We start from the raw sequence: 17,086 nt of genomic DNA, 5'->3' as shown, positions 1-17,086 counted from the left end.
AGAAAATTCTGGAAATATACTTACCAAATGTTGGTTAAATCTCGATTTAGAGGAGTAGGCAGCAATTGAGGAACAACCAGGTAGTAGAGGGGACTTTGTTGTAATGTTCTCTTCTTTCTTTCCTTCCTTGTTTTTAAAGGAAGATGTTATTACTTGACTTGAAATGTAAACAAAAAAGACTGGAAGGTTATAGTTCATTGGAGTATCTCAGTGTAGTGAGATAAAGGACAGATCTTAAGACTGAATTTTCTCCAATGTGCATTTAAATATCACTTTTGTAATTTTATTTTTATTAAAAATATTTTTAATCAATTTTGGACATTTCTATTACACAAAAAAAACCCAAGAAACCCTGTACCCATTAGTAGTGAATCGTCGTCTCCTCCCCTATCCCCCACCCAGCCCTAGGAAACTACTAATCAACTTCCTCTCTTTACGGATTTTCCTCTCCTGGGCATTTAATTTAAATGGAATTATACAAGTGTGGTCTTTTGTAACTGGCCTCTTTCACTTAGCACAATGTTTTCAAGGTTTATCCATGTAGCATGTATCAGTTCTTTCTTTTATTGCTGAATAATATTCCACCGAATTTATATGCCACAGTTTATTTATCCATTCATCAGTTGGTAGACATTTGGGTGGTATCTACTTTTGCTTGGGCTGTTATAAGTAAAGGTGTTATGAACATTTTCACACAAGTTATTGAGTAATAGATCTTTTTTCCTGTCTTCTTTTTTTTTTTGAGACAGAGTTTATATATGTATATATATATACACACACACACCATGGAATACCATACATATCATGGAGATAGATAGATAGATAGATACATATATATGTATATATATACACGTATAGATATATGTGTGTGTGTGTGTATATATATATATATATATATATATAACATTTTCTTTATCCATTTGTTGATTAATGGGCATTTGGGCTGGTTCCATATTTTTACAATTGTGAATTCTGCTGCTGTAAGCATGCGTATGCAAGTATCTTTTTCATATAATGTCTTCTTTTCCTCTGCGTAGATACCCAGTAGTGGGATTGCTACATCAAATGGTAGATCTACTTTTAGTACTTTAAGGAATCTCCACACTGTTTCCCATAGTGGCTGTACTAGTTTACATTCCCACCAGCAGTGTAAAAATGTTCCCTTTTCACCACATTCACTCCAACATCTTTTTTTTTTTTTTTTTTTTTGGCCATTCTTGTAGGAGTGAGGTGGTATCGCATTGTGGTTTTGAACCACATCTGATCATTGGTGATGTTAAGCATTTTTTTCATGTTTGTTGGCCATTTATATATCTTATTTTGAGAATTGTCTATTCATGTCCTTAAACCAATTTTTGATGGGGTGGTTTGTTTTTTTCTTGCTGACTTGTTTGAGTTCCTTGTAGATTTTGGATATTAGTCCTTTGCCAGATGTATAGATTGTGAAAATTTTCTCTCACTCTGAGGATTGTCTGTTTGCTGATTGTTTCATTTGCTTTGCAGAAGCCTTTTAGTTTAATTAAGTCTCATCTATTTATCTTTATTTTTGTTGCATTTGCTTTTGGGTTCTTGGTCATGAAATCTTTTCCTAAGCCAGTCTCTAGAAGGGTTTTTCCGATGTTATCTTCTAGAATTTTTATGGTTTCAGGTCTTGAGATATGATTTAAGTCCTTGATCCATCTTTGTTGGGAAAAAGCTGAGTGTTGGGAAAAAAAACTGAGGCAGGGCTTGTATGTCTGACATAATGTCCTCTGGAATGTGTCTAGACTGGCTGGCTCCTTGCTTCTAGCCCTCCTACACTCTTAGATCAATTGTATTCCCATTATCTCAAGTAGCAGAACATGTTCCATATAAATGCTAAACCCAGAACAGCTGTAGATCATGCGCCTGCCCATTTGACCCCCACATTCTCACCACCTGTTTCTTTGTTGAATTACCAATAAATAGTGTGGGCTCCCAGAGCTCAGGGCCTTCGCAGCCACTGCAGCCTCCGCAGCCTTCGCAGCCTCCGCAGCCTCCGCAGCCTCCACAGCCTCCACAATCCCGACGGCCCCCTGGTCCCACTTTCCTTCTCAAACCGTCTTTTTCTCAATCCTTTGACTCTGCCGGACTTTGTCACCCCTATGACCTGGTGTTGGGTCTGATCACCCCAATACATCTTGAGTTAATTTTTGTATAATGTGAGAGATGAGGATCCAGTTTCCTTCTTCTACATGTGGCTTGCTGGTTATCCCAGCACCATTTGTTGAATAGGGTGTCCATTCCCTACTTTAGGTTTTTGTTTGCTTTCAGTTGGCTGTAAGTATTTGGCTTTATTTCTGGGTTCTCCATTCTGTTTCATTGTTCTATGTGCCTGTTTTTATATCAGTACCATGCTGTTTTGGTGACTATGGCCTTATGCTGTAGTTTGAAGTCAAGTAATGTGATGACTCCAGGTTTATTCTTTTTGCTTAGTCTTGCTTGGCTATGTGGGGTCCTTTTTGGCTCCATATGAACTTTATGATTGTTTTTTCCTAGTTCTGTGAAGAATGATGGTGGTATTTTGATGGGAATTGCATTGAATTTGTAGACTGCTTTTGACAGTATGGTCATTTTCAAAATATTGAGTCTACCCATCTATGAACATGGAAAGTGTTTCCATTTGTTTGTGTCATCTCTGATTTCTTTTAGCAGTGTTTTGTAGTTTTCTTGTAGAGGTCTTTCACCTCCTTGGTTAGGTATATCCCTAAGTATTTTATTTTATTTTTTTGCAGCAATTGTAAATGGGGTTGTGTTCTTGATTTGATTCTGAGATTGGTCACTGTCGGTGCATAGCAGTACTACTGATTTGTGTACATTAACTTTGTATCCTGAAACTTTGCTGAATTCATTTATCATATCTAGGAGCTTTTTGGATGAGTCTTTAGGGTTTTCTAACTATGTAATCATAACATCAACAAACAGCAACACTTTGACTTCCTCTTTACTGATTGGATGCCCTTTATTTCCTTCTCTTGTCTGATTGCTATGGTTAGGACTTCCAATACTATGTTGAATAAAAGTGATGAAAGTGGGCATCCTTGTCTTGTTCCAGTTCTCAGGGGGAATGCTCTCAACTTTTCCCCATTCAATACAATGTTAGCTGAGGGCTTGTCATAGATAGATGGCTTTTATTACATTAAGGTATGTCTGTTTCATGCTGATTTTGCTGAGGGTTTTAATCATAAAGGGATGCTGGGTTTTGTCAAATGCTTTTTCCACATCTATTGAGATGATCATATGATTTTTGTTTTTAATTCTGTTTATGTGGTGTATCATATTTACTAACTTGCATATGTTAAATTATCCCTGCATCCCTAGTATGAAACCCACTTGATTATGGTGGATTATCTTTTTGATAGGCTGTCAGATTTGGTTAGCTAGTATTTTGTTGAGAATTTTTGTGTCTGTAGTTTTCATTTCTTTTTTCTTTTTTTTTTTTTGTTATGTCCTTTCCTGGTTTTTGCATTATGGTGATGCTGGCTTCATAGAATGATTTAGGGAGGATTCCCTCTTTCTCTATCCTGTAGAATTGTGTTAATAGAATTGGTACCAATTCTTCTTCTTCTTCTTCTTTTTTTTAGATGTAGTCTGGCTCTGTTGCCCAGGCTGGAGTGCAGTGGCGCGATCTTGGCTCACTGCAACTTCTGTCTCCTGGGTTCAAGCGATTCTCCTGTCTCAGCCTCCCAAGTAGTTAGGATTACAGGCGTATGCCACCACGCCTGGCTAATTTTTGTACTTTTAATAGAGATAGGGTTTCACCATGTTGGCCAGGCTGGTCTTGAACGCCTGACCTCAAGTGATCCACCCACCTCAGCCTCCCAAAGTGCTGAGATTACAGGCGTGGGCCACTGTACCCAGCCCCAGTTCTTCTTTGAATGTCTGATATAATTCAGCTGTGAATCTGTCCGGTCCTGGCCTTTTTTTTTCTTGGCAATTTTAAAATTACCATTTCAATCTCGCTGCTTGTTACTGGTTTGTTCAGAGTTTCTATTTCTTCCTGGTTTAATCTAGGAGGCTTGTTTATTTCCAGGAATTTATCCATCTCCTCTAGGTTTTCTAGTTTATGCGCATAAAGGTATACATAGTAGCCTTGAATGATCTTTTGTATTTCCGTTGTATTGGTTGTAATATCTCCCTTTTCATTTCTAATTGAGCTTACTTGGATCTTCTCTCTTTTCTAGGTTAATCTTTTTTCTTGGTCTATCGATTTTATTTATCTTTTCGAAGAGCCAGGTTTTGTTTCATTTGTCTTCTGTATTTTTGTTTGTTTGTTTGTTTCAATTCATTTAGCTCTGCTCTGATCTTTGCTATTTTCTTTTCTTCTGCTGGATTTGGGTTTGGTTTGCTCTCATTTAATTCCTTGAGGTGTGACCTTAGATTGTCTATTTGTGCGCTTTCAGACTTTTTGATGTAGCCATTTAAGGCTATAAACTTTTCTGTTAACACCACCTTTGCTGTATCCCAGAGCAAAGGTTTGATAGGTTGTGTCACTATTATTGTTCAGTTCAAATAATTTTTAAATTTCCATCTTGATTTCATTGTTGACCCAATGATCATTCAAGAGCAGGTTATTTAATTTCCATGTATTTGCATGGTTTTGAGGATTCCTTTTGGAGTTGATTTCCAATTTTTTTTCACTGTGGTCTGAGAGAGTACTTGATATAATTTCAATTTTCTTAAATTTGTTGAGACTTGTTTTGTTGTCTATCATATGGTCTGTCTTGGAGAAAGTTCCATGTGTTGGTGAATAGAATGTATATTCTACAGTCGTTGGGTAGAATGTTCTGTAAATATCTGCAAAGTCCATTTGTTGTAGGGTATAGTTTAAGTTCATTTTTTCTTTGCTGACTTTCTGTCTTGATGACCTGTCTAGTGCTGTCAGTGGAGTATTGAATTCCCCCCATTATTATTGTGTTGCTGTCTATCTCATTTCTTAGGTCTAGTAGTAATTATTTTATAAATTTGGGAGCTCCAATGTTAGGTGCATATATATTTAGGATTGTGATATTTTCCTGTTGGACAAGTCCTTTTTATCATTATATAATGACCCTCTTTGTCTTTTTTAACTGCTGTTGCTTTAAAGTTTGTTTTGTCTGACATAAGAAAAGCTACTCCTGCTCACTTTTGGTGTCCATTCACATGGAATATCTTTCTCCACCCCTTTACCTTAAGTTTATGTGAGTCCTTATGTTAGGTGAGTCTCTTGAAGACAGGAGAAACTTGGTTGGTGAATTCTTACCCATTCTGCCATTCTGTATCTTTTAAGCGGAGCATTTAGGTCATTTACTTTCAATGTTAGTATTGAGATATGAGGTACTGTTCTGTTCATCACGCAGTTTGTTGCCTGAATACCTTTTCTCTTTTACATCGTGTTGTTTTATAGGTCCTGTCAGACTTATGCTTTAAGGAGGTTCTATTTTGGTGTGTCTTGAGGAATTTGTTTCAAGACTTAGAGCTGCTTTTAGTTGTTCTTATACTGTTGGCTTGGTAGTGGCATATTCTCTCAGCATTTGTTTGTTTGAAAAAGACTGTATCTTTCCTTCATTTATGAGGCTTAGTTTCACCAGATACAAAACTCTTGGCTGATAATCGTTTTGTTTAAGGAGCCTAAAGACAGAACCCCCATCCCTTCAAGCTTGTAGGGTTTCTGTTGAGAAATCTGCTGTTAATCTGATAGGTTTTCCTGTATAGGTTACCTGGTGCTTTTGCCTCCACAGCTTTTAAAATTATTTACTTCATTTTGACTCTAGATAACCTGATGACTGTGTGCCTAGGTGATGATCTTTTTGTAATGAATTTCCCAGGTGTTCTTTCAACTTCTTGTATTTGGATGTCTAGTTCTCTAGCAAGGCCAAGGAAATTTTCCTCAATTATTCCCTCAAATATGTTTTCCAAACTTTTAGATTTCTCTTCTTCCTCAGGAATACCAATTATTCTTAGATTTGGTCATTTAACATAGTCCCAAATTTCTTGGAGGCTTTGTTTGTTTTTTAAATTCTTTTTTCTTTGTCTTTGTTGAATTGGGTTAATTTGAAAGCCTTGTCTTCAAGCTCTGAAGTTCTTTCTTCTACCTGTTTGATTCTATTGCTGAGATTTTCTACTGCATTTTGCATTTTTTAAAATGTCTCCTTCATTCTAGAAGTTGTGGTTGTTTTTTATTTATGCTTGTTAGATATGAGTTCTAAACTTCTTTTCAAAGAATCACTATGTCAGTATGTTCAATTCTTTGCCTTCTACTTTTAAACTTAACTTCCTCATAAAGTAACCTTTTTTGATTACCTGCTCCACCCTGACTCATTTCAATCACCTGCTCCATGCTGACTCATTCCAATTACCTGCTACCTGCTGCGCCCTGACTCATTCTCCACCCTGCATAACCATTTTTCCCGCCAAACCACTCACCCCCGTCACTCTCTGTAAATTAGCCAATCAGAATTAGGTTAGCCTGTGCGGTCTAACCCTAGCCAATAGGGGGACAACACAGCAGCAGAGATCACGTGCGTCAGGGATAAGAACTCCTTCCCCTCCCTTGTCCAAGTGTGTGCTCATCATTACTCCATCTGTAAGGGCCCACCCTTCTATAGAAGCACCTTGCCTTGCTGAGAAAAAGAAAATTTTATATTCGAGTGCTATTTCTTTTGAGGCACCGAAACTTTATTTATAACACTCTCTATTCCTCTGGAGATTTTTCCATCCATATCCTATAGCATTTAAAAAATTTCTTTGAGTTGATATTCACCTTTTTCTGGTGCCTCCTTGAGTAGCTTAATACTTGACCTTTTGAATTTTTTTTCTGGCAATTCAGAGATTTCTTCTCAGTTTGGATCCATTGCTGGTGAGCTAGTGTGATCTTTTGGGGGTGTTAAAGAACCTTGTTTTGTCATATTACCAGAATTGTTTTTCTAGTTCCTTCTCATTTGGGTAGACTCTGTCAGAGGGAAGATCTGGGGCTCAAGGGCTGCTGTTCAGATTCTTTCGTCCCACAGGGTGCTCCCCGGATGTGAGTGCTCAGAGAAGAGGCTTCCTGAGAGCCAAACTACAGTGATTGTTAATTCTCTTCTGTATCTAGCTGCCCAGCAGAGCTGCCAGGTTCTGGCATGGTACTGAGGAGTCTCTGCAAAGAGTCTTTTGATGTGATCCATCTTCAGGTCTCTCATCCTTGGATACCAGCACCAGCTCCAGTGGAGGCAGCAGGAGAGTGAAGTGGACTCCGTGAGGGTCCTTTGTTGTGTTGTTGTTTATTGTGCTAGTTTTGTGTTGGTTGGCCTCTAGCCAGGAGGTAGTGCTTTCGAGAGAGCATCAGCGGCTGGGCACAGTGGCTCACGCCTGTAATCCCAGCACTTTACCCACCCAGGCGGGTGGATCAAGAGGTCAGGAGATCGAGACCATCCTGGCTAACATGGTGAAACCCCGTCTCTACTAAATATACAAAAAATTAGCCGGGCATTGTGGCGGGTGCCTGTATTCCCAGCTACTCAGGAGGCTAAGGCAGGAGAATGGTGTGAACCCAGAGGGTGGAGCTTGCAGTGAGCTGAGATCGTGCCACTGCACTGCAGCCTGGGTGACACAGTGAGACTCCATCTCAAAATAAATAAATAAATAAATAAATAAATAAATAAATAAATAGCATCAGCTGCAGTAGTATAGGGAGAATACAAGCTTGTCCTAAGGTCACCTGGATAAGTTTCTCAGGCAGTGGGTGGGGCCATAGGGCTACCAAGAGATTATGTCCTTTGCCTTCAGCTACCAGGGCAGGTAGAGAAAGTCCATCAGGTCGGGGTAGGGATAGGTGTGTTTGAGCTCAGACTCTCCTTGGGCAGGGCTTGCTTCGGCTGCTGTGGTGGATGGGGGTGTGGTTCTCAGGCCAATGGAGTTATGTTCCCAGGGGGATTATGGCTGCCTCTGCTGTGTCATGCAGGTCACCAGGGAAGTGAGAGAAAGCCAGCAATTACAGGCCTCACCCAGCTCCCATGCAGCCCAAAAGGCCGGTCTCACTCCCAACACGCCCTTCCAATAGCACTGAGTTTATTTCCAGACAGGAGGTGAGCAGGGCTGAGGACTCGCCCCAGGCTCCAGGCCACCCCACTGGGAAAACAAGCAGGGCTTTCAGGTTTTGCACCTCCCTGCCTGCCACAACTTCTGTGGCTTCAAGACCCAGTATGCCAGTCTGACTCCCATGCCAGTATGCCAGTCTGACTCCCATGCCAGTATGCCAGTCTGAGTCTCTCTGGCTCTTCTTACCATTCGTCCACTACACTGGCTTCTCAACAGCAAGGTGTCCACACTCAACCCCTCCAGTCTCATTTAGTGTGTCACATCTAGTCCCCCCTTGCCTGCCCCAACCCTATGTCTGTTTTCTGACCCAATCTTAAACTCAGTGTGTCACTTCAACCAAAATCAGTCATGGAGATCATTTTGTAGGCTTTTTTAAGTGAAGTTAATTATATTGTGTTTTACATAAATGTGTTTCTATTCTTCTTAATTCAAATCATTAATGTCCAGGACTAATTAGAAAAGTTTTGGAATTTCCACAAAGAGATTTGAATTTCACACCAAGAATGCAGTGTCAACCAATATGTGTACAATGGCACTGGAAACACATTCTGATGTTCCAGGCACCAAGGAACAAGTTATGTGGCTTATGGTCACATAACTAGTAAATCTAGAGACCAGAGATTTACCTAGGCAGGCAGACTCTGCATACTCCACAGCCCAACTCTAAACCACTATGTATATGAAGTTCTTGTTTGTTTGTTTGTTTGTTTGTTTTTTGACAGAGTCTCCTTCTGTTGCCCAGGCTGGAGTACAGTAGCATGATCATAGCTCACTGCTGCCTCGATCTCCTGGGCTCTGGTGATCCTCCCACCTTATCCTCCTGAATAGTTAGGATTACAGGTGTGCATCACCACACTCGGCTAATTTTTATATTTTTCACAAAGGTGGGGGTCTCACTTTGTTGCCCAGGCTGGTCTTGAACTCCTAGGCTCAAGCAGTCCTTGCCTTGGCCTCCCAAAGTGCTGAGATTATAGGCATAAACTACCACACTCAGCCTATATGAAGTCTTAACATTCATATTCTACCACAAAAATATAAACAGAACCTTAATTTAAGAATGTGCTATTTTTGTCCTTGCTCTGATATTAGCTACCATTGGGTATTTAGTGATATGTTAGACTCCATGGTTCTCATTTTTATGCTGAGCATACAAATCCCCTGATGTTTCTTTTTTAAAATATTGGAAAAGATTTACCAGCTATTTTAAAGAAATGGTTTTCAATTTTTAAAGTTAACTAAGCCAGACTGGGAAGGAGGCACACTTGGTACTAACAGCCCATTAGCCAAATGAAATGGAAAAATGAAAAACACAAACAAACAAACAAAAAAACCAAACCAGTATCTGAGTAGTTTTTTGTCGGACATTTCAGATTGTATCCATTTTATCCATTAAACATTTCTACATACCTACAAATAATTTTGAGTCATTATTATAGATTCCCAGCACAGATCCTAAGGTGTTTTTAACAGTGGTTTCTTTAAACAGCAAATTACAGCCACCATGCCTGTAATCCCAGCACTTTAGGAGGCCGAGGCAGGCAGATTGCTTGAGCTCAGGAGTTTGAGACTCCAGCCTGGGCAACATAGTGAAACCCTGTCTCTACAAAAAATACAAAAATTAGCTGGATGTGGTGGCACACGCCTATAATCCCAGCTACTTGGGAGGCTGAGATGAGAGGATCACTTGAGCCCCAGGGGTTGGGGGAGGGTCGAGGCTGCAGTGAGCCTTGATTGTGCTACTCCACTCCAGCCTAGGCAAAAGAGTGAGACTCTCAGAAAAAAAAAAAAAAAATTTTATATATATATATATTTATGTATTCTGCAAGGTTAAATTAATTGTGTGTTGAGACATTGAGTGGTTGAGAACAGCAGCTCTGGAGTAAAACAGGCTGGATCAGCTTCCTGGATCTTCTACCTATCAGCCATGTGACTTTAGGCACATTACTCAACCTCTTGGGGCCCTACTTTTCTCATCTGTAAAATGGGGTTAATAATCCTCACTTCCTCCTGATGTGAATTTTAAGTGAAATAACACATGTAAAATGCCTAGCACAGTGCCTGGCATATGTCTTCATTCAGTGAATTATAGTTATTTTTGTTATAGTCATCATGATAGAAATGAAAAGTGTCACCCTCACAGCAAATGTTGAGCTTATATCTAAAGTTGGATGAATGCCTATATTTTATTTGTCAGAAGAAAGGCTAAAATGTAAATGCTACCAAATGTTAAATCAGAGCAAGCTAGAAATAATGATATTTAACTTATCAAAGTGAATTGCCAGAGTTCAAACTCAGTAACTATAAATTTCAGGAATTCACTAATGAAATTACTAATTATAACTGATTACAGATGTTTACTAAAATAGGTAGCCATAAAAATCTTAGGAGCACTGCAAAGCATAATTGGGAACCCATAGAAACTCTAACATTCCTCAAGAGACTGATGAAAAGAGCTGAAGAAAAGGCAAAAGCTGTGGAAGACCTGGCAGGTATCAGAGAGCACCCACAATCACTGAAAGAACCAGAGGAACAAATTAAGTGGTGAAACACCCATAGAAATCTTATGAGCACTCCAAAGCACAAAACAGAACCAGCGGAAACTCTAAGAATTCTCATGAAAATGCCAGGACACTTAAAATAAAACCAAAACCCACAGAAGACTGGCAGCTATCAGAGGGCTCCTGTAAACACCAAAAGAACTAGAGGAACAAATAAATGTTGATGATGTCAACAGAAAGTTTAGGAACACTTCAAAGCACAAACCCAGGAGACTGCTGGGGATGACTGGGGAAAATGCAGTCAGGAAGAAAACCCGACAGGCATCAAAGGGCTTATGAAAATGCCAAAGCAGACAGCACAGCTAGAGAGTGAAAGCAACAAGAACCCCAGATCTGCCAAGTGGAAATGGTGAAACCTCACAGGGAGCAAGAGATTGTTTAGGATACCTAAAGAAAAGCCAGAACTGGCAGAAGACCCAACAGAAACCAAGGGCCTTGGGAAAACTCCACAGCCAATTGCTGACCCAGAGGACAATCAACAAGAAACTTGGGACAGTGCCCAGGGCTCAATGCGAATCAGCTGGACTTCTTACAACAATCAAGAAATTTCTGAGAACTTCTGTGAAAAAGATTGAACTCATGGAAGACCTGACAGGCACCAATAGACCAAAACTCCTAAAGAAATAAAGGCCAGTACAGTCGTTGACGTCTGTAATCCCAGCACTTCGGGAGGCCAAGGTTGGAGGATCACTTGAGTACAGGAGTTTGAGACTAGCCTGAGCAACATAGCAAGACACACACACATACACACACACACACACACACACACACAAAGAAATACATAGTTTCAAATAGCTAGAAGAAGGATATTGAATGTCCCCAACACAAAGAAATGATAAATGTTTGAGATGATGATCTGCTAATTACCCTGGTCTGGTCACTATACGTTATAGGTATCAAAACATCACTATGTATCTCACAAATATATACAATTATTATACGTCAACTAAAACATGTAAAAAAATGAAAAAGATGAAAACAGTGACTTGAACTTAGTATGTTTTCAAGAAATATTTGTAAAAGAATAAAAGTAAAATAAAGCCCAGTTGGATTCTGTTTCCACTAGAAAAAAAAAAAAAAGAGAAAACAAGGCGAATATTTTTTCTTTCTTTCTTGAGACAGTCTCACTCTGTCGCTCAGGCTGGAGTGTACTGGTGCTGTCTTGGCTCACTGTAACCTCTGCTTTCTGGGTTCAAGAGATTCTCATGCCTCATCCTCCTGAGTACCTGGGATTACAGGTGTGCACCATTACACTGGCTAATTTTTGTATTTTTAGTAGAGATGGGGTTTCACCATGTTGCCCAGGCTGGTCTCGAACACCTGGCCTCAAGGCCAGGTCTCGAACCACCTGCCTTGGCCTCCAAAAGTGCTGGTATCACAGATGTGAGCCACTGCGCCTGACCAAGAAGATTTGACAAGTGTCAAGAACCTCATGACAACTCTTTTGTGGAGATGTGAATCGGTAGAAAATTTTACAGGCATCAAGACACTTTTGAAAATTTCTAAGGTATATCTAGTAGAAGATCTGGCAGACATTCCATTCCAATGCTTATAGAATCTTAGAAACTCCAAATTCTAAAAAGCTTGCTCATAGGAAACCCTTAGTACACATTCAACTATATTAGACAGAACTAGAAAACCAGTTGGCTAAAACACCTATAATAAAAAATACAAAAAATACTACTGAATGGCCGGGCACAGTGGCTCATGCCTATAAGCCTACCGCTTTGGGAGACTGAGGTAGGAGGATCACTTGAGGTCAGGAGTTTGAGACCAGACTGGCCAACATGGAGAAACCCCGTCTCTACTAAAAATACAAAAATTAGCCGGGCATGGTGGCATGCACCTGTAATCCCAGCTCCTTGTGAGGCTGAGGCAGGAGAATTGCTTGAACCTGGGAGGTGGAGGTTGCAGTGAGCCGAGATCGCACCACTGCACTCCAGCTTGTGTGACAGAGACTCTGTCTGGAAAAAAAAAATACTACTCAAGAAAGCCAAGCACTAGAAAAAAATATATAGAACATACAGAGATTTTATTTAGAGTTCAAATTTGATTGTACAAGTTTTCAATCAAAAGAAAAGGTGGAAGACCATACAAAACTTTTTTTAAGGTTAGTCAACTGACCATGAAGCCCTCCTCACAGCGTTAACAAGAATTCTGGACAGATATACAGCTAGAATTAAGCATTAATCAGGCTGTACTTTGGCCCACTTCCTTGTAATCAAAAATCAGGGTGGCACTAGATACTAACCATTTGCATCCCCATTCTTACCATAAATAGGATTTCTGATCTTTAAATGATAAAACTCTTAAGAATTGCTTCAGCAGATCCTAAATTCCAGAAGTACAGCTGAGACAACCAGTTTGAAGACCACCACAGAGAACCCAAATGAGCATGAGAATACTGATGCTGTCCCATGACCACACCTTTGTACTCTGACCAATCAATGAGCTCAACACTTTGGCCCACTCCAAAACCAAAATCCTCAGGGAGACAGATTTGAGGTTTTCTCTCATCTCCTCTTCTGTTTGGTGGCCCTATGATTAAACCTCTTTCTCTGCTGCAACCAGGTGTCTCTGCATATTAACTTCCTTGTGCATCAGGCAATGAACCTATTATGATTACAATCATACAGAACTTTTTAAAACACCAAAAGAAAACACTGACCCGAGCAAGAGCTATCGGTAACTTACTGAAACCATCAAGAAAAATGAACAGTGCAGTTGAAGACTTATTGGAATGAAAACACTTATGACAGAACCCAAACGAAAACATCGTTTGGAAGTATATAATGGATTTGAAGAAATGTTTGATCCAATGAACAAAAATAAGAATCGACCAGGAGATCTGTCAAGAAAACTTCTTCTGTAATCCTTGTTAATATGAATCTAAAACGAATGCTTCTGAAACTGGAGACATGGCCAAAGAACATGCAAAGTTGAGTTAGTCAAAGAACCAGATCTACCCTAAAAAATAAAGATTTTCAAGAATCTAAAACCTTTGCCTAGCCAAACAGATATGTGCAAAGAGAAATTAATATAAAGGAATATAAGCTTTTTTATTTTTTTTGAGACAGAGTCTTGCTCTGTCACACAGGCTGGAATGCAATGGCGCAAACTCCACTCACTGCAACCTCCACCTCCTGGGTTCAAGTGATTCTCCAGCCTCAGCCTCCCGAGTAGCTGGGATTATAGGCAACCGCCACCACGCCTGTATTTTTAGTAGAGACAGGGTTTCACCACACTGGTCAGGCTGGTCTTGAACTCCTGACTTCAGGTGATACATCTGCCTCAACCTCCCAAAGTGCTTGGATTACAGGTGTGAGCCACCATGCCTGGCCATAAGCTTAATTTTCAAAAAAGCTGAGTCAGGGAATGTCCCCACGTCCTAGACCCAAATACAGAATTGATAAAAACTGCAAGAGTCTCAGTTGCTTACATCAACAGAAAAGATTCAAATAAACAAAGTTTAAAAGAATATTGTGAAGATGCCAGGCGTGGTGGCTCATGCCTGTAATCCCAGAATCTTGGGAGGCTGCAGTGGGCAGATCACTTGAGGTACGGAGTTCAAGACCAGCCTGGCCAGCATGGTGAAACCCCATCTCTACTAAAAATACAAATATTAGCCAGGTGTGGTGGTGCATGCTTGTAGTCCCAACTACTCAGGAGGCTGAGGCAGGAGAATCACTTGAACTCAGGAGGCAGAGGTTGCAGTGAGCCGAGATAGCGCCACTGCACTCCAGCCTGGGCAACAGAGCAAGATTCTGTTTCAAAAAACAAAAAAAGAATATTGTGAAGAGTTTCCAAGAGAAAAACTCAGAAGATGGAGCCATGAAACAAAAGACAGTGAGTGTAACATAGCGGGGGTTGAGGGGTGCGGAGGGGGTTAGTGGGATGGGAGAAGGTAAAACTGGTATAAATCTTCAGGAGTCTGATGGGTTGGCAAGTTCAACAGGGATTATACACATGGAAAAGAATGACAAACTAATGAAGAATTTGCAACAAAAATTTAAATCTACAAATGGAAAGAAGATATTTTTAAGACCTAGAAAAACAATCAAAATTAATTTTTATCCATTGGTATCTTTGATCAATACAGAAGAAAAACTTCACAGAAACCAAAGTGAAACAGGAGTAATCTGGAAGGTTCTAATCCTCTGTCTGATGAAACTAACATAGGCAACAAAGAGGCAGAAAACAAAACTATTGACAGTTCTTCAGATAAGGTCCTAATACAGTGGGGATTTGAGGCATTATAACTTCAAGATCATATCTGCAAGCAGGAATAAAAGAAATGTAAAGGTAGAGATATTTTCTAGTCTACTCAGTAAAACAGAGATACCATATGCAGAGGAAGTTTAAAAGGAGCCCTTGCAAAAAACCCGTAAGAACGTTATAAAAGATAGAGCAATCAATTGTAAATCAAGTTACCTTTGAGGTCCAGAGACTCAAATGAGGTCTTTCCTACAAAGATAGAGGATATGATCTTTTAACTAGTACAACAAATAGAATATCTGCGAGCAAGGATAGGAAGAAAACAGGTGATCATTACTCACAAAAAGTGACACACATAGAGGATACCACAGTGATGCCTGTGAGAAAAAAATCGAGTAGAAAGATGTAATAGTCCATGAAGAAAGAATATGCTTGAGGTTTGGAAGCCAAAATAAGATCCCTGTCATTACTAAAATGCAAGGGTCTAATTATGTGTCCTAATATAGCAGAGAACACATCTTTGGGGAAAGATGGGGAGAAAAGTGCTGATAATCCCTTCAGGAAAATCCAGGTGAGAAAGCAGAAGATAAAGAGGTAGTAATACATCTGGATCTATTACATTTGAGATTTAGAACAATCCTTGCTGGACACATGAAAAGATTTGTTTGTCCGGCATCACAGAGAAAAACTTCATAGATAATAACAAATAAAAAAAGTTTACAGTCCTTTAGTGGATAAAGAGGAAAAACCATGCCTGGGTCAACATGGAAAAGCTACAGAAGTCACATGCAAAGAGAAAACAAAGGAAGCACGTTGGAAAATACCATTTTACCAAAAGAAGAAACTGTGCAAAAGGTGAAGCCATACCAGAGAGAGATGAAAGCACAGCAGAATAACATGGAGTTCTAAGAGATGTGTTTCTGAGGAAACATCTACTGAAAACCTAAGCAGGATAAGAACAACCACACAAAAAGAAAGTAAGAATGGCAAGATATTAGACAAGATACTTAGCTAAGAAGCTGAAGAGGGAATAAAAATAATACTGTTTGGTTTGGCGACAAACATAAGTATCTCCACCATCATATAATTTTTGCCATAAAATTAATAAAAGTGGGCTGGGCGTGGTGGCTCATGCCTGCAATCCTAGCATTTTCAAAGGCTGAGGCGGGAGGATTTCTTGAGCCCACGAATTCGAAACCAGCCTGGGCAGCATAGTGAGACCTTGTCTCAACGAAAAAAGTTAAAAATTAGCCAGGCATGGTGGTATACTCCTGTACCCAGCTACTAGGAGGCTGAGGATGGAGGATCACTTGAGCCTGGGAGGTTGAGGCTGCAGTGAGCTGTGATCACACCACTGCACTCCAGCGTGGGTGACAGAGCAAGATATTGTCTCAAATAAATAAATAAATAAATTTAAAAAGTGAGTTCTGTAAATAAAAATGAATGAATAATAAAATTAGGTTCTACATGTAATTAAGTATGACAAAAGTATTGGTTTTACTTGATATTTGATTATTTTTACAAGCAAAATTTTACAAAGGAATACTGTAACTTTTCTGGTATTATCCATATGGAAGAAAGAATGGCTTAATTTTTTGCGATTTAGCTGTTGCTGATTCCTTGGTTGACAAAATACCTTCCCTTAGTTTACCAGTTATTAGTCTCTTCATCAATGCATGAAAGGAGAATGAAAAAGTAAATTGTAAACTACTGAGGTCAGATATGAACTTGCCAAATATTCTATTATTGATCGGTTTAGGAAACTTACACTTTTGAAGAGATGGTTAATGCTTGTTGCTCAAAATAAAACTCAACATACATCATTATTTCTCTCAAGCTGGAAACCCAAATTAATTACAATTCATAAAATTTTTAATGAAAGTCAGATGAGAATATTGTATAAATCTAGACATCATATTCATGTTTATATGAGTTTCAGCTTTGAATTGTTTCCTTTATTAATTCCACTTGAGAGAAACTGTATACAAAAAGTACAACATTAAGGTACTTAGCATATTGCCTTTCAAATTGTTAACTGAGTCCATTTCCTTAATATTCCCTCTGGCCTTTACAATTGAATCTTGTTTTCCTTATAGAGTACATTTCATGCCCTTTGACATAATTGCCAATGCCATTTTCCATGGTTGAAGCACACTCACATTTGCAGAATGTAGCAATTAATGGCCTCTTAAAACTATTATTCTATCTCAAGAAGACATTTTCCCCTTGGTAATGAT

The sequence above is a fragment of the Pongo abelii genome, chromosome 2 (assembly GCF_028885655.2).
Source record: "Pongo abelii isolate AG06213 chromosome 2, NHGRI_mPonAbe1-v2.0_pri, whole genome shotgun sequence".
Lineage (NCBI taxonomy): Eukaryota > Metazoa > Chordata > Mammalia > Primates > Hominidae > Pongo > Pongo abelii.
The sequence above is the reverse complement of the archived record's forward strand: the minus strand, read 5'-3'. Positions refer to the sequence as shown.